We start from the raw sequence: 26,302 nt of genomic DNA, 5'->3' as shown, positions 1-26,302 counted from the left end.
AGGAGAAAATCTCCTGCTATGTCATGGATTAAAATTCCAGATTTGACATCTTGGTCATGGAGCTTTGAACTGACGGTTAAAGCATAACCTGGCGCTGGATGGTAAAAACCTGGGACTCCTGGCACTTGAAACCACATGTTCTCAAGGAGTTGTGATCTCTGAGTTTTGGGAGATGTGAGCTCTTCAAATTGGAGAACTTTGAATCTGGACAGTAGAGACCTTTCATCAAAAGGGTTGGAGGGCTGCCTCGTCATCATCCTATATGTGATTTCATAGTTTCACCAAGAAATAACGTGTGTTATTTCTTGTATCAGATGTAATACATTTATTGAATACATTTTAGAAAATACTTATAATTGTAAAGTCATGAAGGAAAACCACCTAAAATTAGCAAGTCTGGAAATCACCAAGCTTATCATTTTATTACCTTTAAACTTTTTCTCCATACACACGTTATGCATCTTTACACAAAATGGGATAACATGGATAATTTGACATCAGTAAAATGATCTTTCCGTGTTGTTAAGCATTCATTCATGCACTCTCTTCTGACAAATTATTGAGCATCTACTGCATATCAGGCACTGTCCTAGATCCTGGAAATACAACAGTTTAAAAACAAATGGATGAACTAAAGCCTTTCTCCCATGGAGATGACATTCTTCTGTTACATCCTGTTAACCAATGGGCTGGTCGTATGATATTCCATTGTGGGGATGTAGCATTATTCATTTAACCAATCCCCTGTGGTTGGACAGTTAGGTTGCTTCTTCTCAACGTTTGCTGAGATGAACATGCTTTTATAGCTGAATCTTTATGAGACACTGTGATTTCTTAAAGATGGAACCCTAAAAGTGGAAGGGCTGAGCAGAGAGATAAATAGATAGATATTTATATACAATGCTTTGGACGTCTACTTCCAAATTGCCCTCCAAAATAAATTGTATCAATGTGGACTTTCCCAAAGGAGGAGGGGACACGGTGGGACTGGGAGGAGAAAGTTAAGGAATTTCTTAGTCTTAAGAAGCAAAATATGTGATTGTTCCCAAGACGTTGAAAGCATGGGTTAAAGGCCGTTTTCTATGAGACAGGAGCAAAGGAGAGAAGTGAAGGATGAGGAAACCCCATCAATGCAACAGGGACAATTTCTTTCTCGCAGATGCCTTTGGAGATCCAAAGTCACTTGTGTGTTTCCAGAACACAACACCATGCTCTCCAAAATGTGCTCAGCTCAGAAGGATATCTATATATGTATATCTTCCACGTCATATATAGTCAGGGATACCAAGTCTCAGAAAGATAAATTATGCGAAAAGAGATTTTTCACCCCAAGTTTTGAAACGTCTTTGACAGTTCCCTCTCTGACTTCCTGACCTGTATCACATGGGATGCGGACCCAGAGGCCCACCCATCGTGGGACAGGGTCAGGTCCTGGGGAAAATGCCAGGGAGTGCTTCCTTCCTCCGTGATGCTCTTTTCTTCAAGGCAATGTGATTTCAAAGTACATTTGGTAGGAGCTTCATACATGGGAAATTGGTATCGGTTGTCACAAAATAAAAGTAACCATAAAAATGAGCCCAGTAGCAACGTGTGACTAAGTTCCAGCCAGCTGCCTCTGCCTGCCACCTCTCTGGACTGCTGCCTGGCCCCTCTTGGTTCAAAAGGAAGATGAGCAAGTGTCAGGCAGGTGTGAAAGCTACCAGGGCACGCAATTCAGATGCTTGCTTCCACAGCAAGTCAGGACCAAACAGGAATTTACAAAGGGAATACATTTCTCACTGGGGTTTGATGTTCCTCATTGCCCTGTCCGATGTGCCATTTAGCAGCCACCCTTGTCTCATGGGCAGCGTATGTCCCTTGCTGTGAAATAAATACAGGCAGACCTCGTTTTATTGTGCTTTGCAGACAATGGTGGTTTTTTCGGTGGGCGGGGGGGGGTTTATTTTTTAATTTTTTTTGCAAACTGAAGGCTTGTGGCAGCCCTGGGTCAAGTGACGCCGTATTTCCAACAGTATTTGTTCAGATTGTGTCTCTGTGTCACATTCTGATAATTTCCACAATATTTCAAACTTTTTCATGATCGTTATATTTGTTACGTGACTGGAGATCTTTGCTGTGACCGTCGCAAAAAGATTACGACTCACTGAAGGCTCAGGTAATGGTTAGCATTTTTTAACAATAAAGTATTTTTTTAAATTAAGGTGTGTACATTTTTTTAGACATAATGCTATTGCACACTTAATAGACAATAGTATAGTGTAAACATAACTTTTATATGCTCTGGGAAACCAAAAATTTCATGTGGCATGCTCTATTGCAATATTTGCTTTTTTGTGCTGGTCTAGAACTGAACCCACGATATCTCCAAGGTAAGCTTATGTGAGGATATCCGTGCTTCAAGGGGGGTTTCTTCTATGTCCCGCCCTGTTCCAAGCACTTCACTTCTATTAGTTTATTTAATTCCCCATTTTGCAGATGACAAAACTGAGGCTCAGAGAGATTAGATGACTTGCCTGAGGTCACACAGTGTGTGCAAAGCAGGAATGAGATTTGAACCCACCCCGACAGCGTGGTGTCAGAGACCTCACGTGTGATCACTAGATCATTCTTCCTTCTTGGTGAGCGGGCCCATCCAGAAGTCCTGGATTCCATTCCCTCCCCAATACCTTCTAGCTGAGTGGCCCTGAGCAAGTCCCTTTCCTGCTCCTAGCCTTAGTTTTTCAGTTAACCAGGCTAACACCTGCCACGGGTGCATGGTGGGTGGAAGGCCTCTGGACTCTGCAGCCCTGAGAGGGTTAGGGAGGGAGGGCTCTTGTCAAACCCATCAGGGAGGGGAGAGAGAGGCCTGCAGGGCTAGAGCATGGCTGGCTTGTTTCCTGGCTCTGAGTGGCTCTCAAAGAGGAACACTGGGCATGAGATGAACACAGCTGCCCCTCATCAGAATGAGAGCCCCACCCCCTGGGGCCACCTGGCAGGGTCCACAGTCACCTGATGCCCACGTACAGGTCGTTAGGTACATCCCAGAGCTGTGCCCTTCAGTCCAATATAAGAGGTCCTCTTCTTTTTTGATCCTGACATCCTCGCACCCTAGAGGTTGCGCATACCCTCTGAGCTCTCCCCTCTCGCCCCCGACCAACAGCCAAAGGGAGCATTGGGTCTACGAGAAGAGACGGGGCTGATCGGGAGGCCCAGGGTACAGTCCAGGGCCTGGCAACCGCACACTGTGCCACTTTCAGCAAATCCTCTCGGAGCTCAGTTTCCTCAACTGTGAAATGGGAACAACCCAGGGTCCATTGCCTCCTGGGTGCCTCCCACCTTTGGGCCTGTGATTGCATTCGATTTTATCCTCAGAAGGGCCCTGGGAGGTTGATGTGTCCCACGGAAGGTGACTCAGTTACTCAAGGTCACACAGCCAGGAAATGGCAGAGTTAGGGGTCCCTCAAGACCCCGGTACCCATGCTTTTCAGAGGTTCTCTGAGTTAGGGCCCAGCTCATTCCCCAGCGAGGCAGGTCTGCTACCTTGCTCCCTCCCGGCATCTGAAGATGCTTCCGGCTGGGGCTGAGCAAGGTGCTGGGGTAGCAGGTTGTGGCTGGGTCCTCAGAACCCACTGAGGTTTTACAATAAAACAGCCCAGAGAGACATCTGGCCGCTCTGCCCTGGATAAACCTCACATCAACCCCGTGTGGAAAGGAGGACCATCTCCATTCCACAGATGAGAAAACAGAGGCCCAGAGATTTTAAGCAACTCACCCAAGGCCACTGTATTGTTTCCTATTGCCGCTGTAACATATCAGCACACATTTAGGCTGAGAAAAACACAAATGTATTATCTTACCGTTCTTAGAGGTCAGCATCAGGGCTGCATTCTTCCTGGACATTTTAGGAGAGGACTGGTTTCCTTACCTTGTCCAGCTTCTATAGGTCTCCTGTATTCCTTGGCTCATGGCTCCTTCCTGCATCTGCAAAGCTCATCACTCTGACCTCTGCTGCTCTCATGATATCCCCTTCTCTGTCTGACCCTCTCCGCTTCCTCTGGTAAGGACCCTCGTGATGACGTGGGCCCACCCAGATAATCCAGGATAATCTCCTGTCTCAAGATCTTTAACTTCACCGTCTCTTTTGCCATGTAAAGTAGCATGTTACAGTTTCCAGGGATTAAGACATGGATGTCTGGGGTGGGGGGTGGGGGGGCACTAATTCTGCCTTCCACAGCCACACAGGAAGAAAGTACCCAAACCAGTTTGAACCCAAGCCTGACTGGCTCCAAAGTTGGTTTCTGCTCCTCCCAGACTCCACAAGTCCCTTAAGATCGGTAGACAGTGCTGTCAGATAAAATACAAAATAAATACATTTTGTAGTATAGGTATATCCCCAACATTGTATGGGATATACTTATACTACGCTTTATTTCTTGTTTATCTGAAATTCAAATTTCACGGGGCATCCAGTGTGTTTTTATTTACTAAGTCTGGCAACCCTAAAAGCCAAAAACTATCTCAGGAAGAAAAGAAGCACCTGTATGGGAAGATATGGGTCCAAGTCTTAGTTCCAGCCAGGGACTCCTTCATTTCCCTTCTCCGAGCCTCAGTTTGTCCATCTGTAAAGTGGGGCTGTAATGGTAACCCCACCCCCCACCCCCACAAACAGATGGCATGGATAGCACAAAGGAGAGAGTGTTTGCACACTGCAGAGAGCTGTGCCTACCCGAGGAGCCTGCTCTATCACCAGCACCCCCACACCAATCCACTGGGCAGGAAGAAGAGGTTATTCCCAGGGCCCAGCCCAGATGGGGCTTAAACTCCAGTCAGACAGGAGCCAATTTCCCCAGCTCATTATCCCCAACCAAATTAGGAGCAGCCTGGGCTGCGCCACTGCTGGCTTAATTGGGGCTCACAGACGCCCTTGCCCCTTGCCTTCTTTCTTTTCCCACTCCCCTGTCCCCAGCCGGGCCGTGCCTTGAGGGAGCCAGAGGTGCCCAGGCCCTGCCACCTGGGCCCTCGCAGATGCCCCGGTGTAATCAATTAGAGCCAGGCCAGGCCTAGCACATAATGGGGCACCGCTGGGCAGCTGGGCCCCGCATTGATCCCAGCCCCTGGTGACCCCCAGGGAGGCAAGGCAGCCAAGACAGCCCCGCAGATGGCAGTCTCCAGGGTCCTCTGCCCTCAGCCCGACCCAGGGCTGGCTGGTGGATGGATAGACAGGCCTCTGCTCCTGGTGGTTACCCCAGATGAACCTGGGAGGCTGGACTTTGGTGTTTGATCCCCCAAAAGAATCAGAAATATTCAGGAAATACTGTCCTGCTGGGGTCCAAGTATCCCCCTCAACTGGAGCATCTTTCATCCCTCCAAACCCCCGGATGCCCCCTGTGGCCCCTATTCTGACCAGGCGCGGCCCCCCCAGGGGAGCCACGGCAGAGGCTCTGAATGCAGCCGGGCAGAGGCAGACGGGAGCTTTCTTTGAAGAATCCTCTCCCGGGCCCTCCCCGGCTCCCTTCCCATCACAAAGATTGGTCAGACTGGCAGGGGGCACGGGGGAGGGGGCCGGCGGTGGCCACCGGACTCCCATCTGGGGACCATGAGGAGGCCTGTGGGGGGGACCTCTGCCTTGGTTGCCACCATGGATGCTGCCTGAGTCCCCACCCATCTCCTGTCGCTCCAGGACGGAAGCTTTGGAACCTGCGAGGGGTGTGGAGACTCAGGGAGGCAACGTGGGCCTCCTGCATGTGTGGGGACTGGGGGTAAGGCCGTGGGGGCATATTGCGTGGGGTTCAGGGTTACACCGCCCAAGCGCAGGGACTTCTCTGTGTCTGGATTACTCTGTTATCCCCCATGAGGACACATAGTAGGTGTTAAGAACTATTTGCAGAATGGGGGTCATGTGGGGTCTGTGTTGCTGAGCTCCTGTGAATGGGCCTCTAAGGGAGTGTGTGTGTGTGTGTGTGTGTGTGTGTGTATTTGCACGTCCATGTGGCATTGTTTTCTTCCTCTGGGCGAGCGTGTGTATCTAAGAAAAGACCTGAGGGCTTTGCTTCCTGCCTGGGATACTCCAGGCCCTGGAACACCCCAGCCGCCTGCTGTGGGAGCTTCCGTGCCCAAGTGCGGGTAAAATACAAATTTGGAAAGACAAAGTGCTATAAAAAGAATAAAATAAAAATCACCTCTAGTGACACCACTGAGAAACGTGCCTGAGCGGAAGTGCTCACCTCACAGCCCTATGGGGCAGTTATTGACAAGAGCCCATTTTACAGATGAGCAGCGTGAGGCTGGGAGAAGCCAGGGGTCAGGGCTGAGGTGCCAAGTGGGGGTGCCGAGACCAGATGAAAGCAGGCATTGAGGAGAACGCTGCCCTGCAGACAGAAAGGAACTTAGGTTTCCCTTCGGGGCTGAATTTTTTAAGTCACATGCCCAGCGCAACAATGTTTGTGGAGCTGAATTGAACCCAACCCAAGAAACTCTAGCAGGCTTTCAGTCTCACACCTGCCACCAACTGGCTGTGTGACCTTGGGCAAGTTCCTCACCCTCTGGTCTGTTTCCCCTCAGCACCACTTCTTCCAAAAGCTTAGATCTCAGGGAGGATCCATTCCATTCTCCTTCCTGATACAGGACTCGCCCCCTTTCCCCTAATAACTAATGAGAGATCCGCCCAACTACTGCTTACACTCCTCCCCAGATGGGGAGCTCACTCCCTCCAAAAGCACCAGGTCGCACTGTTGGCCAGTTGAGCCACACAGGAGGGGCATATGGACTCAGAAGTCAGACTGCCTGGGTTCTAGACTTGCCTCACATCATAGCAGCTGTGCCTTACTAACCTAGCAGTGCCTCAGTTTTCCCATCTGTAAAATGGGGATATTTAATTCACAGGACTTTAGGTGATTACAAGAGATCCACTCTGCCTCAGTAGCTGCCTGTAATGATACATGAAATGCTGTGCATCCTTCCTGCACCCACGCCCCCCAAAAAGGAAGCATTGGAACCAAAGAAGGAAGGCGTGGGGATGAATAGTGCCGGGCACAGAGCGAGTGCCATCAAAGTGCTCATACTATTATCACTCATAGAACCCTTCCCTGTGTTCAGATGCATCCCCCTCCTTGTCACTTCCACTTACTAGTCCTCAAGCAGGAATGATCCCACCCACTTGACAGATGAGGAAATTGAGGCCAGAGGGAGAAAGCTACTGGCCCAGGTCACCCCTTGGCATCCTGAGCAGCAGGGTTGCCGCCCCTCTAGGGTCTGGTCCTGCACCGTGTCCGTCCGTCCTTGCCTGTCTGAGGCTGAGCGGGTGTGGGCTGGGAGACCAGAGAGAGGGGACGCGGGCTGAAGCCCCACTCCCCAGTCAGGGACACGGTGCCGGGTGAGTGGGCTACAGTCCAGCCACCGGGCGCAGGCTGGCTAATTGCCGACGCACGGCCGCTGCCCTGGACCATGACACAGGCCCCTGACAGACGTGATTTATGAGGGTCCTCGGCAAAGCGGAACCCACTCAATTGCCTATTACCTCACTTAGCAGACACCTTGTCACCGCCAGAGAGCCGGGTGTTAAAAATACAAACCAGGCGGCCTGCAGGCCCTGCTCACCAGCCCTCCACCTGCTGCAAGCCAGATAACCGCCCCCTCACCAACCCCCACTGGCCAGGAGGCCTGCTGATCTCCAGCCAGGCTGGGGTTTGGGAGAAGATGATGAGGCCAGATTCAAGACGTGGATGTCATCGGGCATCAGCGTCTGGGGTGGGAAACAGGACGGCCAGAGCAGGGACGGAGCTTGAATTTAGCGTCTGTGGGCCCAGCCCCCTCAATGCAGGAACCGTGGCTGACCCAGACGCCTGTGTTTTTGTCAGGGACAGAGAGGCCCTGAGTCAGAACCTGCCTCTACCCACTACTGGCTCTCTGACCTCAAGAGACTCCCTTAGCCTCTCTGGGCCTTGGTTGCCTCATCTGTAAAATGGGTTATCCAGAGGATTAAATGAGTTAATACACAAAGTGCAATTAGGAGAGTGTCTGGTACATTGCAGACGCCCAGAAGGGTGGTCACTGTAATATTCTTTTTCTCCTCCTCCCAAGCACTCAGCACTGGGCCGGGCACTCGTGGGTTCTAATCAATCAATATAGCATCATCATCATCACCACCACCACGAGCAGCAGCAGCAGCAGCAGCAGCACGCCATCGCTCAGGAAGATGGGTCAGGCCGTTCCTGGTAATGGGAGCCGCTCATCTTGACGATGACATTAACCCCTGCCATTCACACGGGTTTGTAAAGCTACCAAGAGCTTACCCTGATGCTGTCCCACTTCCTCCTCCTGTCTGAGGGGACATGGAAGCCCAGAATTCTCTCCAGCATGGCTTTGAGGCCGTACTCAGCAAACTCGCCCACTGCTTCTCCACCCCTTGTTGTGTGACTTCTGGCCAGTTTGGTCCCTCTCTGAGCTCTGGGAGGGGTCAGCTAGGCTTCTGGGGGTGTCAGTGCAACCCCAAGTCAAGGAACCACTGCTCAGCGGACAAACGGCCTGAGGTCCTGGGCTGGTGGCCGGCATTCCCAGACCTGACAGGACCTATCTAAGTCCCTACCCCAGAGCCACTTCTTTCATGACTCACCCACCTCCCTGGGGCCCCAGCCCAGGTCCCTCAGCCACACTGGGGTTTAGAACCAACATAAAAAGAAGCCACAGTTGAGGTTTTTCAACAAGGTCATATTTTCATTCAGCAAATATTCCAGCTGAGATAGAGGCAACATGTCCTCTCCCTCAAGGAGCTCACACTTCAAGCAGGAGGATAGTGGCTTCAATTGGAACAGGGGGCTCTGCAGGGACAGACAGGGACACTCACAGCAGAGGCACTGAAGCCATGATGTGAAGGAGGAGGAGGTAAAAGGGGAATTAGCTAGGGGAAGGGGGTCTCAGGTAGGAGGAACAGCACATACAAAGGCTTGGGGGCTGGAGAAAGTGCCAAGAGTTCAGTGCAACAGGACTGGAGCAAATCGAAAGAAGGGGAAGGTGGCAAGAGAGGGCAGCATTTTCCAAAACTTCCCACATTAGAGGGCAAAGCCAGGGAAGGATTCAGTCATGTGTGTCCTTCATTCATTCACCCTCTTGGTCATCCAACAGTTACTGCTTACCTACTCCCTGCCAGGCCTTGTTGGGAACTGGGGAGAGGGAGACAAACAAGGGGTCACGTGAGACAGGTGAGGGAAGTCCAGAGGTCATGGGCAGAGCCAGTGGGGAAGGCATCAGGGAAGACTGCCCGGAGGAGGGGGCCCCAAGCAATCTAGAAAACGCCTCCTCGTGCCTCTAAACTGAGCTCAGGTGTCAAGGGCAATATTGGTCCCAAAGTTCCCCCTGCTGTCAAGGGCAAGGAAAGTCCAGAATTCTCTGGGAAGCTGGATATTCACTCATTCATTCATTCTCCCAAGCAGAATGACAGGCAGAGAAAACTCAGATCCAGCCCTGTGCTCAGAGGTCCCCAGTGCTGCTGGGAGGGAGACAGGTGAGAATAAACAAATGCAAATCGGTGTCAAGGGTGATAGAAGGTGGACACCCAATACTAGCTGGCAGAAGAATCACCTGGGAGCCTTGAAACAAAGACTGCCAGGCCCGGCCTCAAGCCGCTGACTCTGCCTCTTGGGATCAGGGCCGGGAATCTGGATCCTAAAAACCCACACTGGTTGGAGAGGGCTCAGCCTGGCACCAGCCTGCCGACTGTCATTTCAGAATCTGGCCGTGCCAGGAGCACTGAGCCCCCTGAGTGGCTGGGCTGATCAGGTGGCAGCCAGGACTGGCTCCTGCTGATTTCAGGTCTTATTTTAGCTTCTGGTGTGTCCCCGGGAGGCCCAATGGGAGGAGACTGAGTATTTTATAAGGGGGATTTGCACGGGTATTTTCAGTCCCAATGGAGGGTCAGGTTGGCCCTAGCTGGCCGGCCCTGCAAGAGAAGAAGCCAGGTGCTGAAATAGAATATGACCCACCGCCCTTCACCCACCCTGGAGAAGCTGGTCCCTCCTGAGCCCTGGGCTGGGGGCTTTGCAGTGAGAGATGGGCCGGAGAAGCCCATGTGGGCTGCGTCAGACCCGTCACTTGGTGGTTCCAAGTAGCTTGTGACTCCATGGTCGCAAAAGAATGGCCAGGCAGGTGGTATCATCCCCTTTGCACAGGTGCACAAACTGAGGCTTGGAGAGGCCAAGGCCAGTGTCACAGACCAACTGAACCCCAAGTCCTTGTGACAATGAACTAGACTTTTGCTTAAAAGGCAGCCTCAGTGTCTAACAAACACCACGCCAAGCTGGTGATTAATAATACTTGTGACAGCCAGCACTTACATGGCCTTGTACTAAGCACTGAATGCATTTTATTACTACTTCATTTTCATCCTCATGACCACCTACAAAGCAGATACTAATAGGGTGCCCATTTGATAGCTGAAATCAAGCTGCTACCCAACTTGGGAGTCAGGTGGAGGGTCTGTGGAGACCTGAGTTCCCAGTGACCCTTTCCCTCCCCAGACCACCTCCCCAAACCCTCCCAGCCCTAACTCCTGCTCTGACGGGCCCCTGAGGCAGAGGCCAGCAAGGGGGTTAACAAGATACCAGAGGCACAGCATCCTCTGGGCTTGGTTATACCTGCCAGGTGGAAGTCGGCAGTCTAGGGTTGATAGGCAAAGCCGGAAGCCTGGATTCAAATTCCAGCTCTGCCCTAGCCTAGCTGTGCTTCCTTAGAAAATTCTCCGGCCTTTCTGAGCCTCAGCTTCCCCTTCTGAGAAGTGGGAGCATGTCTTCCCACCCAATCTACCTCCCAGCATGGAGCATTGGGTCAAGTGTGCAGGAAAATGTTTCCCTGCCTACAGGCCAGGAGGGGTTGGGAGATGCCCGAGGCCCCCCAGCTGGGCAGGGACCAAATGGGCCCTTACGAATCATACACCACTGTCAGAGTGACCATTAAGGGGGAGCCAAGGACCAGTGGGGGCAAGTTAGCAGTGCCGAGAGGCGGTAGGCAAGGGCTTTTCTGACCCACGGGCTGGCTGTTCTCAACAACGGAAGAGGGGGAAGCACAGGCGCTGGGGTTTAATCCAGGCTCCTGCTAACCTGCTGGGTGACCCTGGGCTCATTACTAAAACTTTCTGAACTCTCTTTTCTCCTCCTGGAAATGCGGACAATCATAGCAGGCTTGTCATGAGTACCCAGTGAGGCAGGGGGTGTGGAGTTGCCTTTTCACAGGGGAGGCACCAGAAACTCTGGTGGAGTGAAGGGACTTGCCCGAGATCACAGTGAGTTCCCGATGCCCCTACCCGGCCCACGGGTCTGAGGAGGGAGGGTCAGGGAAGGGCCCCCAGGAGCCTGGGCATTGGAAATTGCAGGATTGGCATTTGCAGGAATAGCCCAGAAGGGCACTCCGGGTGGGGGAAGCAGGCAAGGCAAAGGCCCGGGGGCTGGACAGCAGGGAGCATGCGTGGAGAACAGCAAGGCATTCGGATGGCTGGAGCTCAGGATGAGTGAAGGTCCGCAAATAGGTGTGTGGAAGGTGGCTCTTCATCCGTGCACGTGTGTGTGCACACGTGAGCGTGAGCGTGTTTTTTCTGCCATGGATCCCCCGTTAACGTGCCCGGTATTTGTTTGCTCAGTTCCAGCTCTCCCAAGCCCCCTGCTGCCTCCTTGCTCCCCGTTTGCCAGTCCGCTCTCTCTCCCTCTCACGGGGGCTCTATGGGTAACTGAAACTGAAACAAGCCCCTGCTCTGATCGTTAAACCAGATGCCCAGGCCCCACCCCGCCTGGGCCCCATCCCAGGTCAGAAGGAGCGATGGAGCGGCTGGCCTCACCCCAGCAGCTTCGGACCATGGGGGGCCTCGGTTCCCAGAGGAACAGGGCCAGACGAGGGGAAACCCAATCCCTGACACATGGAGATCATTTGCAGAAGGAACAAAATCCACCACCAGCTCCAAACGGACGCAGTGGGGAGGGAAGGGGGGACTGGCTGGGGAGCACTGAGGCCAATGGGAGAGGGGCCGAGGCAAGCTCTGGCTGGTGCCAGACCAGGCTCCAAGGCTGGGAGACCCGGGCCAGGCTCCCACCCTCTCTGGGCCTCCAGGTCCCCCTCTCAGGTATGGTGAGGACTAAGAGAGACGGCTCACAGCCGTACCTGACCCTGTGCCCGGCACACAGTCAGCCTCAGCAAACGGAGTTGATATATAGATGAGGCAACTGAGGCCCAGAGAGGTTGTGTGACTTGCCAAAGGGCACACAGCGAGTCAGCATAGGACCAGGACTGGAATCTCTCAGAAGGCTCTGGGGAAATGATATCTCCACAGGGAGGGGTCAGAGACGGGTGGCCACCATTTGTCAGACTGGACACAGAGTGGCCTTTGTCTCCCCAATGGCAGCTTCCCCTCCTATTCATTTCACTCAGAGCCCGAGGACCTCTAGAGTGGCTCCCCCCCATTTTGTTTTGTTTTTAATTCGCATATGACACAATTTACCCATTTGAAGTGTAAACTCAAAGGGTTTTGGTATATTATATAAGTAAGCTTTTAAAATCGTGGTAAAGGGCTTCCCTGGTGGCGCAGTGGTTGAGAATCCGCCTGCCAATGCAGGAGACACGGGTTCGTGCCCTGGTCCGGGAAGATCCCACATGCCGCGGAGCAACTAAGCCCGTGAGCCATGGCCGCTAGGCCTGTGCATCCGGAGCCTGTGCTCCGCAATGGGAGAGGCCACAACAGTGAGAGGCCCGCATACCGCAAAAAAAAAAAAAAAAAAAAAAAAAAAAAAATCGTGGTAAAATAGATAATATAAAGTTTGCCATTTTAAACAATTTTAAGTGGACAGTTCAGTAGCATTAAGTACATTCATAATGTCATAATCCTGTGCAACCATCACCACTATTATCAAAACTTTTTCGTCACCCCGAACAGAAACTCTGTACCCATCAAGCAATGACCACACCCCCATTCCCTCATCCCCGCAGCCCCTGTTAACCTCTTTTCTACTTTCTGTCTCTATGAATGTGCTTATATAAGTGGAATCACACTATATTTGTCCTTTTGTGTCTGGCTTCTTTCACTTTGGGTTTTCAAAATTCATCCACATCGTAGCATGTGTCAGTATTTCATTCCTTTTTAGGGTTAAATAATACTCCGTTGGATGGATATATACCACATTTTGTTATTTTCATCTGCTATGGGCGCTTGGGCTGTTTCCACCTTTTAGCTGCTGTGAATAATGCTGCTGTGAACATGGGTGAGCAAGTATCTGCTGGAGTCCCTGTTTACAAGTCATTTGGGTGAGTGAGTACCTAGGAGTGGAATTGTTGGGTCACGGGGTGACTCTATGTTAGCTTTTTTGAGGGCCTGCCAAACTGCGGCTGCACCAGGAGCCTGTGGCCCCCCGGCTCGGAGCCCAGCCCGTGAGAAGATGTAGGGACCGTGTAGGCACCGTGTCCCAGCACTGGTAACCTCTCACCTGAACCTTCCCGGGAGACTCCTTGCTGCCCCGCCTCTGCCTCAGCTCCTCCAGCCTGGGGAGATCATCTCCAAACTCTCAGGCTCCAAGGCTGAGCCATACATGGGTCCCCATTGCTCTCTGGATAAAATTCTCAGGCATGGTGCCCTCCATGGAGCCCTCCTGACTCCAGGCTGGGTGCGGGTTCCCCCGAGGTCCTGCTGCTGCACTGTCCACCCACCACAGCACTTATCTCATGCTCTGGGCTTTCTACTGGCTCACCTGTCCCCTTATTTGGTGGAGAGCTCCTTGAGGTTGGAGACCGTGTCTAATGTATGTCTCCTCGTGGTCCTGAATACAGGAGGTGCTCAATAAATAAGTGTATTTCATAGATGAAGAAATGGGGCTCAGAGAAGGAAATTAACCCCCCTGAGGACACAGAGCAGGGAAGCGAGGGTGACCTGAAACAGGTTACCTTCCAACTCAAGAAGAAGGTGGGTGTCAAGTGCCCGGCACATAACTGATGTTCAGAACATATTAAGTGCCAGTTCCTTCCCGCCCCTTGCCTTGGGGGGCCTAAACGAACCTGCGTCCAGCCCAAGCCCTACCTCTCACTCGCTACGTGACTTCGAGCAGGGCTGTTGCCCTCCCTAGGCCTCAGTTTCCCATCTGCGATCTGGGGGCTGGAATTCAAGGCTCCTCCAGCCAGCCCCCCCCAACCCCCGCCACCAACCTCCGAGCGGATTCCTAACAGCTCAGCTGGACCCCTCAGCCAGCCCCTCCTGCCCACAGGTAATTAGAGGAACTCAGTGGGGGTCGAGGGCAGGGGGAAGCCCCAGCAGGCAGCCCCTTCCTCAGAAAGGGGCCCCTCAACGCTGCCCGCCCAGCCCCTGCTGTGAGAACAAAAGGCCTTGTGGACGTTCAAAGCGAGGCACCGGGCGGGAGGCCAGCGTGGGCGGCCGCAGAGATGGCCACGGGGCTCGTGGCGGGCACGTCCAGCAACTGGAAGCTGTCCCCATCCATCAGTCAGCGGTGACAGCTCCCGGGGCCCCGCGGCCCCCTGCAGCCCAGCCAGCTGACCATCCCGGCTACAGCGGGCCCTCCCTCTCCCACCTGGTGGCTCCAGCCTGATGACCTGAATAATGGAGCTGCCTTGAGCATCCAGCCACAGTGCCAGACACCTCTCGGACCCAGGCCTCTCACACTCTGCCACTGAGGGTTACTTTCTCGGCCACAGCCCTGGCCACCGGCCCCCAATGTGGAGAGAGAGATGGGACATTCTGACGGGGCCACGGAGCCTGGGACAGTGTGGCCAGGGGCCTGGGTGTCCAGGAGATCACCAGAGCTTGGCCTCGCTTGCTGCTAACCTCCTGCGTGACCCTGGGCAAGTCCTGGTGCATCTCTGGGCCTCGGTTTCCCCTTTTGTGAAATGAAGGTGTCACATCCCAGCTCCAACGTCTGCATTCTGTGATGCTCAAGTGTCCGGGGAGACAAATAAAGGCAAGGGTGGCGTGAGCCCGGCGGCCTGGTTTCAGATCTCGCCTCTGTTTGCCCTTGATGTGTGACCCCAAGCCGGTTACTCAATGCCTGTGAGCCACTTCTCCTTCTCACCTGTAAAATGAAGACTATCCCCTCACTTCAAGAGATACCTGTGAGGCTGAAATGAGATCACAGCCGTAAAGCACTCAGCGCAGGGCCTGGCATGGAACTTACAACCACGTGACTAGTTCATTATTGTGTCGTGAATACTGGGAAGGAAAAAGAGTAAAGGGTCCAGGAAAGGGTACTGAGAGGCAGGGTTGGAGATGAGGCTGGAAGAGCATTCTGGGCTGAAGGAACAGCTGGTGCAAATGCTCAGAGTTAGGGCCGAGATGGGCAGAGGTTGAGGGAGATGATGGGGGCTACTCTGGATGGAGGGGAGAGATGGAGGGAGGGGGACCAGGCAGTTTCGAGGGTCTGGGTTTGCTGGGTGGCCTTGGGGAAACTGCCTGACCTCTCCGGTCTCCACAGCTGTGTCTGTTACACAAGCTCCATGCTGGGATCTGCCTGGTGGAGTACGAGGAGGAAAAGGAGGCGATGGGCTAAAGTGCTTGGAACAGCGCTGAATGAACTAAGCACTCGGGACCTGGAAGCTATTTTGTATCATCGTCATCCTCGCCGTTGTGCAGCACATTGAGTAGTTTGACAGATATTATTGGCTTTCTGTCACCAGGTGCTTATCTTTTAGAGAACACTGGAGGCCAGGGGTGTCGATGGGTACAAGATAGTTCCTACAGCTTGGGCGGTAAGAGAAAAAAAAAAAATTGGAAACAACCTAAATGTCCATCAGCGGGAGGATGACTCAATGAGTAATGACATATTCATACTGTGCGCGAGTCTATCGCAGCGACAGTGTGTCAACTGGAGCGTCACGTCTCAACAAGGATCAGTCTCAAACGAGGATGTCGAGCCAAAAAAGCAATCATGGAAAACACATATGGGATGCTTGCATGTATAGAAAGTTCTAAAACATGCCAAGCCGTGCCATAGACCATGTGTGGATACACACGTAGGCGATGGAAATGAAGACCAGGTGGAGGGAGTGATAGAAACCAACTCAGGAGAGTGGTTCTCCTGGGGGGAACTGGCCACCCCAAGGCTCCCTTTCTGTTTCCTCTGCTTTCGTTTTATGATTATCTGACATATGTATTTTAACCTTTTTTGTTTATCGCTAGTGTTCCTTACAGGAATGTAAGCTCCATGAGGTTAGGGATCTTGCCCTGATTAGGTCTGTGCTGTGTCCCCAGAGCCTAGAATGGTGCCTGGAATAGAGTAGGCTCTCGGTAAATACGTCCTGAATGGGAAGGAGGGAGGGAGGGAGGAAAGAAAAGATGCTTGAGAGGGAATAACTTAGCATTGCAGAGAGAAACACAAGACCTTCCTTATACAAAAGAAAACACCAGAACCCCAGGTGAAACCAGAGGGTGGCTTGAGAAAATGGAGAAAGACCACCCCTTCTGTCACTTCTGCCCCGGAGGGTCCCCGCTGCCCCACCTCATGACTCAGGGACCCCCAAGCACCTGACACCCTCCCTGGAGCTGGGACGGGACCCTGTGGTACGAGGGCAGCCCTTGTTCCCATCTGTTGGGAAAGAAGGCAGGACACGGGGTCCATGAGGCCACGGGGAGTCCGCCTGCCTGGTATGAAAGAGGTTTGTCATCTCTGAGTCAGGGTAGCCCAAGAAATACAAACGCAGTGAGACTGGGCCCAGAACAACCGTGTTCTTTACCATCACGGTCTCCCCCAAAGGCCTGAGGTCAAGGTCGCCCACCCGACGTAGACCCACCAAGCCAGACACCCTCTGCCCGCAAGCCCAGGTCCTCTGGGTTCCCCCCTCCCACAGTTTTTCCCAGGCACTTTTCTCCATCCCTAGTCCCCATGTCTCCTGGACCCTGCAGCAGCCTCAGGGCTCATCCCCCTAGGACCACTCTGACCACTCCCAAACCTCTCCTACAGCTGACCAGGCCCCTCTCCTGGCCCTGCCTCCACGGCCCCCATGACCCTGGGGCTGCGGTCTGTGCCGCAGCCAGAGGCCCTGCCTCCCGCTTCCCAGAGTCACCCCCCAGTCACCCCCACACGCTGCTGCAGGTGCTTCCTCAGAGGTCCCCTCCCTCTTTGCACACACTGCTACCTTCACTCCTTTTCCCCTCCCCCTCCCCCTTCGCAACCCCCAGCCACCAACCCTGGACGATTCCTCCTTGTCCTTCAATAACTCAGCTTATATGTAAGTCCCCACACCACCACCACCACCAGGAAGCCTTCCTAGACTTCCCGGGCGGGGGCTCTCCCAGCACCCTGGATTTCCTGCGACAAAGCCTGTTGCGCTAGGAAGTGTGAGCTGCAGTGGGGCAGAAGCCCCACTGTTCTGTTCATAACTGTAACCCCAGTGCTGGGCCCAGGGCGGGGACTGGTTACATACCTGTTGAAGGAATGAATGAATGAAAAAACCACACCCGTCACACCTGGATTTAAGTCCCAGGATCCTTTGGAAGGTCCAGACATTCAAAGGTATTCAAAGCCATCCGAACTCAAGGCCTCCGGGTGTCTGCACGGCCCACAGCCCCTTCTTGCAGGGAATAAAGCTGTAGGAAGTTTATTGCCTATTCCGAGCACTCATCCGCCCCCACCTGTAATTCCCCCTCCAAGAAAAGTGAGCGTCATGTAGCTGATAAAACTGCATTCAAATTCCCCTCAGCCTGATTTCCCTACAGGAAAATGGTGGAACCCTAAATCTTGATGGGCATGAAATATAGCCAGGGGGTGGGTGAGAGCTGCAGTGCTGGGAGGAACTAGGGAGGGGAGAGCTGCAGGCTCATAAATTGCCCGAAGCTGCTGCCCTAGAGGCTCAGCCCAGAGGAGGCTTCCTGAGCGGTTTCCACGGTGGCGGTGGCGGTGGTGGCGGGGAGGTGGACCCTCCCCCAAGCAGCCTGGAACACTGTCCAGATCAGCCTGGAACATTCAGGGGGAGGAATTACTAATCCTTTTGAGCCTTCAGCCCCCTTGAAGCACCTACTTGAATTAATCCCTACAAAGGCCCCAGGAGGAAAGAGCGTTCATCATGTCCCTGTTTGCAGATGGGGAAACTGAGGCTCAGAGAGGTCCGATGACGTGCCCCGTGTCACACAGCTAATTACTGCAGAAGAGGCCGACTGAGACCAGGCTTGAGGATTTCAGTGGTATGGGGAGGGGATCTTTAAATAATAGCATTTTCTTTTTCACCCTCTTTATATCCTTACAACTTCCTGTCTTTGGCAGCTCCAACACATGCCCACCCGCCTTCACAGTAACGGGAGTGCAGACCTCGTGAGATCTCAGAGAGGCAGGGAACGCCATCGAGGCAGGTTTCTCATAACAGCGTTTTCTTTCCATTGTGTTTATTTTTGAAGACACCTTCTGTCGACGGCCACTGATACTGATTTTCTGTTATGTTCAGCAATATAAAGCTTCCTTTTAAAAATCTTTTTGTGTGCTTGAAGTGAGTGACTTAAAGAAAATACTAGGTAAATAATACAGGTGGTAATGAGTCATTCCCCAAATCCACAGACATTACCTCTTCTTCTATCATATGTCAGTGTGATGTCATTGCCTCTGCCCTGCAGAAGGCAGGAATTTTTGCCTGCTTAGTTCATGGATTTATCCCAAGTGGCCTAGAACAGTGCTTGGCACATAGTAGGTGCTCAATAAATATACGTGAAATGAAGACGGTGGAGATACAGGAGTGGGGTATTGAAAACTTGTGGAGCCAGCCCCTTCCTCTGCGATTCTAAAAATCCTCCAATCCAGATAGTCTATTGTTGTCCAAGATTCAACAGACCTTGATTCTGGAGTCCTAGGGTGCTGGGAACCCAGGATCTTGGCTCTGTGGTTCTCCAATGCCATCGTTCCCCTTTCCTAAGGCCCTCTGCGGCTCAGATGTGTATGCGGTTGCTCTAAGACCCTAAGACCCTGGCTGTAATCGTGTGATGCTTGCTATGAGGCAGCCAGGACCAAGACTGCAGAAGCAGGTCCTCTGGCTGATGCTGAGAAAGCGAGGGGGAGGGAGGGAGCGGGGGAGTAGGAGAGAGGAGAAAAAGGAGGAGGACAGAGGGGGAGGGGAAGAGGAGGGGGCAGACACGCAGAGAAAAAGAGGAAGAGGAAAAAGCAGAGAGACGGAAAGACAGAAGATGGGAATTGGAAAGACAGAGAGCAGGGAACTGAGGGAAGAGAGAGAGAGCAGAGAGGAGGGAGTGAGGGGGAGACAGAAAGGAGACAAAGAGAGATGGGGAGATCTGGAGAAAGAGAGAGAAGCCCCCACCTCCCCACACACCTAGCCCCTCATGAACCCGCCCTTCCTGCCCTTCCCCGGGGCTAGGGGACAGGCTGCCCTAGCCCACCCTCCCTGCCAGCTGTGGGTCCTCGCTCTCCTCCCACAGGAGTGGTGATGTGTGACCTTGCCCTCTAGGAATGAGCTTGCTGTAGGAAGAGGCGGCGGAACCCCAACAAGCACTCGGACTGGGGAAGGGGGATGTTCCTGTTTTCCAAATGCAGGTGCTGCTGCTGCCAGCGCTTCTGAGAGGGAGGCTGCCTCAGCCCTTCCTCTGAGCCAGGCATGCCTTAGGCACCTTGCAGGCATCGGCTCCTGTGATCCTCACAGCAGCCCCGTAAGGTAGGTATGTCGGTTCCATTCTAAAGAAAAGAGAACTGAGGTGCAACAAGATTCTACATCTTGGTCAGGTCAGTAAACAGAGCTTACTAAAGATTGGATGAATGGATGAGTGGGTGGATGGATGGATGGATGGATGGAAGGATGGTTGGATGGATGGACGGGTAGATGGGTGGATGGATGATGGAAGGATGGTTGGATGGATGGACAGGTAAATGGGTGGATGGATGGATAGAAGGATGGGTAGATGATGAGTGAGTGGGTGGATGGAGGGAAGGGAAGGAGAGAGAGAGGACCGTTTAATGGACGACTACAGGACAAACAGCTCCTCCTCATGAAGGGTGCCTCGGCCCTCTTCCAGAATCTTCCAGTCATCTACCACCTTCTTCATCCCGATCCTGTCCAAGACACATCCCTATAACGTAATATCAAGATAATGACTGCAAGAAAGAACTGTAAGGAAATAAGAACAAAGCTTCTAATACTGGTGAGGCCTGCCAGACGAGAGGAAACCAGCTCTGAGAACATAACGAAAAGTGAACAGCTTAAGCAAAGGCCTGATGTGGGGACCTGGTGGAACCGGGCGCATTTAAGGAGCAGAACTGAGAGCCATGGGGCTGAGGCCTTGCAAGTAAAGGAGGAGAAGAAGTCATCGCGGGTGGAGTTTGCACTGCGTTTGAAGCCACGGGTTTCGGACAGAGGACTGACCTGACCACTGACACGGTGCCTGGCTCACCGTTGCTCCCAGGGGAGAAGGGGCAGGGATGGGAGTGAGAGACGGAGCAAGGCGAGAGAGGTGGTGAGGCGGGGGGGGGGGGGGCAGAGGGGGGGCTCGGGCACATTTGGAGGTGGAATTGTCAGGTCTTGGAGATGGGTGACCTGTGGAGAATGGGCCAGTTCAGGAAGCAAGGGTGATGCCCAGGCTTCTGGATTTCAGCTTTGAGATCGTGGTGGGAACAGAGCTTGAGCTGGAGAAGCCTGTCTAGGATATTAGGTGGGATGTCAAGTGCTCTCCCATTTATCCATCCATGGAGACACGCTCATGGAGCACCTACTATGTGCCTGGCCATGCACTGGACTCACAAAGAATGTACCAACTTCCCCACCTCCCAGCCTCCCAGCACAGCATGTACCCAACCAGGTTCCCACCAGCTCACCAAATTCCCTGGGAGTGACAGGGCCAAGTGTCCAGGGGTGTCAGATTCTCCCCCTCCTCCCCCCGAGACCAGCTGGCCCGATGTCCACGGCGCTGGGCCTCCCAGGGAGCAGGCGGGCTCCTCGAGTGGCCAGTGCCCCTGGGTGCTAATCCCTCCCCCTCCTCCTGGACAGGCACACAGGAGACTTACACAATGGTGGCCCAAGTCACCCCCAGGGTCCGTGCCCTCACAGTGGAGACAACAGCTACCAGCTGGCCCTCACCACCTGTGTGACCTTGGGCGGGCCACATTCCAGAAATTATCACCCCTAGAAAGTGTCATCTGTTGACCCCCATTCACACGGCACCTTCTGTGTGCCAAGCTCTGTGGGAACAAAAAGACCCCTTTTTTTGGTCCCCCACCAACACCCTACCCAGCAACAGATTAATCAATGGAGATTTCTAGAGCTAGGGCTTCCGGAGAAACTCAAGAGAAGCTGTAGTTCATCACAGACCACAGACACCCTCACTTTTCACACCACCCTCAGGACAACCAGGGAGACGTGGGGAAATTGAGGTCCATGGAGCTGAAATGTCCTTCCCAAGTTGCATAGGTATCATGCCAGCATCTTAGGACTTCTAGCGAAGCGTCCATGTCTTGGCATCAGCTTTATCTGACCAAAAGAGAGGCAAGTGGCCACGTGGCCTGGAGACTCTTGGACAGAGAGGAATAACTAAGAAATGGGATGTGTTCCGGGAGGTGTCCGACAGGGACTTGAGGGTCTCTTGCTCCTCTGACCCCCCCTCCTGACCATTCCAATCTTATCCCTTCCAAAAAGGTTCTGAGAGGTCCCCAGATCCCACACGGGAGCCAGGTTGGAAAGATGAATCTGTCAGAGTTACACAAGGCTTTGCCTGTTGCTAAATTTAAAACTGCAATGTGAACCTCGGGACAGAGTAAAAACACTTGGGGGAAATACTGGGGCCTAATGGAGAGCTTCAGACACCTCCCCAGGCCCTCTGAGTACAGGGGAGGGAGGTAGTTCCCAGGTGGACCCAGAGAGAGGCTCCCAAAGCCAGCCTTGCAGATAGCAGGAGGGTTACCAGCCTGCTTTGCAAGCCTGCCCTGGTCGCGTGAGATGCTCTCTGCTCTCCGGTTCCTGCCTGGAGGGCATTGTTCCTGATTCCACTATGGAAGGAGAGAAAGACCCTCCATACTGGCCCCTGAGACAAATACTAATACTTTTTGCAGAAGGAGCAAGTTATTTTTCCCTACAAACACCTCTACACAAATTAAGGTATTAAGTTCATGAATACTGATATGAAATGTTCAGAGCAAGCACAAATCCATACCTTACAAATGTCTCTTGTCTACTAGGTTTGAACCACTCATCGTGAATGTGCATTTCACATGGACGCACACAAGTACATAAAATAGGGGCATGTGTGTCTGCACATGTGTGTATAACACTCGCCCACATGGCACGTGTGAACATGCGAGTGCAATGAGCACAACACATGTGCTCGCATAAAATTCTGGACCCAATTTGCTGCACACGTGCACACAGACACGCAGAAACACACACTCCATCATCACCGTAAGTAACTCATGTAGAGAGCTAACTATGAGCCAAATACCATTCTCCATAGTTGTATATGTGTTACTCATTCTATTCTCACAAGGTTAAGTACTATTATCATCCCCATTTTACAGAGGACACAACTGAGGCTCAGAGAAGGTAAGTGGCTTGCTAGAAGTCACACATCTGACGACTAGCAGGGTTGAGATTTGAACCCAGGCAAGCTGGCAGCAGAATCCATGTTTGTAACCACCATGGAGATACAAGGGCCCTTGCACATACATCAACACACAGACAAGCACTGAGCATGTTTCTTCAGCTCGTGGGATACACACACACACACACACACACTGAAATCAAATGTGTGAGAACAGGAGGGAGAAAGGCCCTAAGGTATGCGGACCACAGGGCCTCTGCACCACATTCACTCATCCAGGAACCTAAAGGAGGAAGGAAATTTAGGGGTGTAGTGAGAAATGAGGGGCAGACAGTTTTCGAGGCAGGGTCAGGATCAGGGCTTGGGGGAATCACAAGGTCAGGGACAAACATTTGTGACCTTCCCCCACCCACAAGGCACTCCAACTTCTTGCCCACCGAGCCCCAGGCCCGCTCTGCCTAAACAAAGGCTCCTCTGGGCAAGGCCCCCCTTTCTGAGAGAGGGCAACCCCAGCCCCCCGTCCCTTGGCACTGCCAGTGTACAACCCACTCCCAGTAACGCACTGCAGGGGGGTCTAGTGGTTGCTCTGTGGGCAGGGAGGTGGCTGGAGTCCTTGCTTGTGAGGAGGGGAACGGGAGGGAAAATGGTAAAAGTCCTCTAGGAGATGAGAGCTTTGCCTGCAGAAAGCACAGGCTGAGGCCTTGGTTTGGACCTCCATGTCCTTGTCTGTAAGCTGGAGATCGTACTAAAACACGGACCACACCATGCTTAGGAGAATAAAGTGAGCAAACAGCGGTACAAGGCTTGGCCCAGTGAATAAACGCAGGAGCAGGAGCTGGGGGGGCTGTTCCGTGCCGGCAGAATCCACACGCTGCTGTGAGGCTGCCATTTCTCGGACGGGAAAACAGAGGCACACGCCTCACAGTCACCTGCACAGGATGTCAGAGTCAAGTAAACAAGGAGGCTGGCAAGTCTAGCATCTCCTGCTCCAACCAGCCCCCAGGCCCTGTGCCCCGTCGCCTGCTTCCCCCTGGGTTCCAGCTCCAGACGGTGCCATTTTCTTCCTGCTACCCAGATGGTGCCCATCTCTTTGTCTTGAGGGGTTTTCTCCCTTTTCTTTTTTCTCAGCTTTCTTTTTTTCCACCCCCCAATTCGAAGGATGAAGGAACAAGTCCCTGGATGGCATGTGAAAACAAAAGTGGCTGCTGTCAGCCAGCCCTGCGGCGGCTGCGCCACCCAGAGCTGGGGGATATGGAAATGAGCTGATGGGTATGCAGATGAGGCTCCTGGGTGTTTTGCATGGATGCAGCCTGGGCGGGACCAAGGAGGAGCAGGTGGGAGAGGCTGCTGGGAAGCCCTCCTGGGAGTCCTTCCCCCAGGTACCAGGCTTCTCTAGGCAAGCCTCCCCCAGGAAAGGTTTCCCTCACTGCCCCGGCCTTTGCAGCACAAGATACCTGGACAGCTGTTGGGGTTTAATCATTTCTATGTGTGTAAATAAAATTAATTTTCTGTTTGTTATCTTATGGTGCAAACCTCGGCTAGTTGGTTGGGTTTTTTTTAATCAAATTAGGAGTGTAAGTTTGGGATGACTTAACATGATATTCCTGTGTGACAGCTGAGTTAAGAGAGAGTACCGTGGTAAGGTGCCGTGGATGAAAGATGTCAAGGTGTCCCATCCGGGCCCTGGGCTGAGTCCCAAGAGCAGGCTTTTTAATGCTGTGGTGCAGGTTGAGGGTGTGAGGGCTGCAAAAACCCTCGCCAGCAGTGCCAGGGTGGGATGGAGGAGAGGTGGGTAGAAGGCAGGATGGGGCAGAAAGATGGGTGGGTAGGTGGAGGGAAGAAGGAAAGGAAAAGTAGAAAGGAGGGAGGGAGGGAGGGAGGATAATAGATGTATGGATGGATAATGGATGGATGGATGGATGGATGGGTGGATGGATAGATGGATGGAAGAATGAAATGATGGAAGGATGGGTGGGTAGAAGGAAAGAAGGAAAAGAGGAACGAAGGAAGGGGAAAGGGGAATGCAAGGTGTACTAGTCTGCTTGGGCTGCCATGACAAAATACTATAGACTGGGAGGCTTAAACAACAGAAATGTATTTCCTCACCGCTCTGGAATCTAGAAGTCTAAGATCAAGGTTCCAACCAGTCCAGTTTCTGGTGAGTCCTTCCTTCCTGGATTGTAGATACCTGCCTCCTCACTGTGGCTTCAAAGGACCTTTCTTCTGTGCATACCTGGACAGAGAGAGAGAGAGAGAGCTCTCTGGGGTCTCATCTTATAAGGACACCAATCCTATCGAATCAGGGCTCCATCCTTAGGATCTCATTTAACCTTCCTTAGAGACCCCCATCTCCAAACAGCCCCACTGGGGCTTAGATCTTCAATGTATGGATTTGGGAGGATACAAACATTCAGTCCACGGGTAGATGGGTGGATGGATTGGTGGATGGGGAAGCTTAACATCCTTCCCTTATTCCTCCATTTATCCAGCAAGCGCTCCTGAAGCGTCTGCACTGAGGGTCAGTCTGGGTACTGGGGTCATAAAGGGGAAGGAGGCAGGCATGGTCCCCACCTTCACAAATCTCACAGAATAGCTGGACTCTCCCTCAGCAGAGGGTCTAGCAGAGAAGGGCCAGGCTTCAGGATCTGACATGCCCTGAGGCTGTCACCTTTACTGGCTGAGTGACCTGGGGCTATAGGACACCTTGTGGTGCACAGTGTTCAGAGAAAAGCATATATGATGGAGCCACCAATTCAGGAAGGTCCCACTTCATCCCCACGTCTGGTCGCCACTGCAGACAGACCCACCGTGTGGTCCTGGACACAGTCCCTCTCTGGGCTTCTGTTTCCTCCCCTATTAAATGAGGAGCTGGACCATGTCTGGGTCCTTCCAGCTCCCTAGATTTCTCTTCCTCCTGCCATGCTCCCTTTACCACTGGGGAACTCAGCAGAAAATCTAGAAATTTTATTAGCCCACTATTGGATGTAGCCCAGGATCATAGTACCATGCTTATGTCACAGCTGTCAGCCAACACCAAATCTGGCCCCCATCCTGGCAGTCGTTATCAGATATGGCCATCATCACTGAGACTACCATCATCATCACCTGAGGGTCCTTGTAGTAGGCTCAGAGGTCCTCGCCCCCTCCCCACACCTCCAGTGAGTGCTCCTGAGCTCACAGCCTGCTCACAATGCTTCACAAATAAAATGTGAACACAAACTCACCCTGCCAGCGCCATAGGCAGGGCGTCCTGGTTGTCACATTGCCAGGCCTCTGGTAACCCATGTGAAAATCAATCTTCCCCAACCTTCTGCAAGGACAGAAAGGGACAGGGAGCCTGCCTAGTGGTCAGCAGGTGAAGAAATCAATAATAAGATCACTGTTATTATCATATTAGCTAATGTAATCATGGCCAAGATGTAGTAAGGCTCACTTTGGATTCAGACAGCTCTGGGTTCAAACACAGTCCTGCTATTTAATGACCTCGAGGGCCTCTTTGCCCCTGTGAGCCTCAGTTTTTTTCATCTGTGAAATGGGTATAGAGATCATTCCCAGCGGTGAGATGTGTTGAGACGTTCCCACAGGCCCAGCAGCAGCCTGGAGAACACTGCTTCATTTGCCTTTCAGAACAACCCAAGGAGGCTGGTTCCCACTTGGTTATTCCCACTTCAACACAAGGGGCCTGAGTGGAGAGGCAGGAAATAACGTGCCCAGGATCACACAGGGCAAAGCTGGAATTCGAACTTGGGTCAGCCTGACTCTGAGTCCCAGCTGGTTACCACCACATCCCCGCCCATCTGCCAAGCACCCCACTGGGTCCCAAGCAGAGCATAT

The sequence above is a fragment of the Kogia breviceps genome, chromosome 15 (genome assembly GCF_026419965.1).
Source record: "Kogia breviceps isolate mKogBre1 chromosome 15, mKogBre1 haplotype 1, whole genome shotgun sequence".
Lineage (NCBI taxonomy): Eukaryota > Metazoa > Chordata > Mammalia > Artiodactyla > Physeteridae > Kogia > Kogia breviceps.
Note: the sequence above shows the minus strand (reverse complement) of the source record.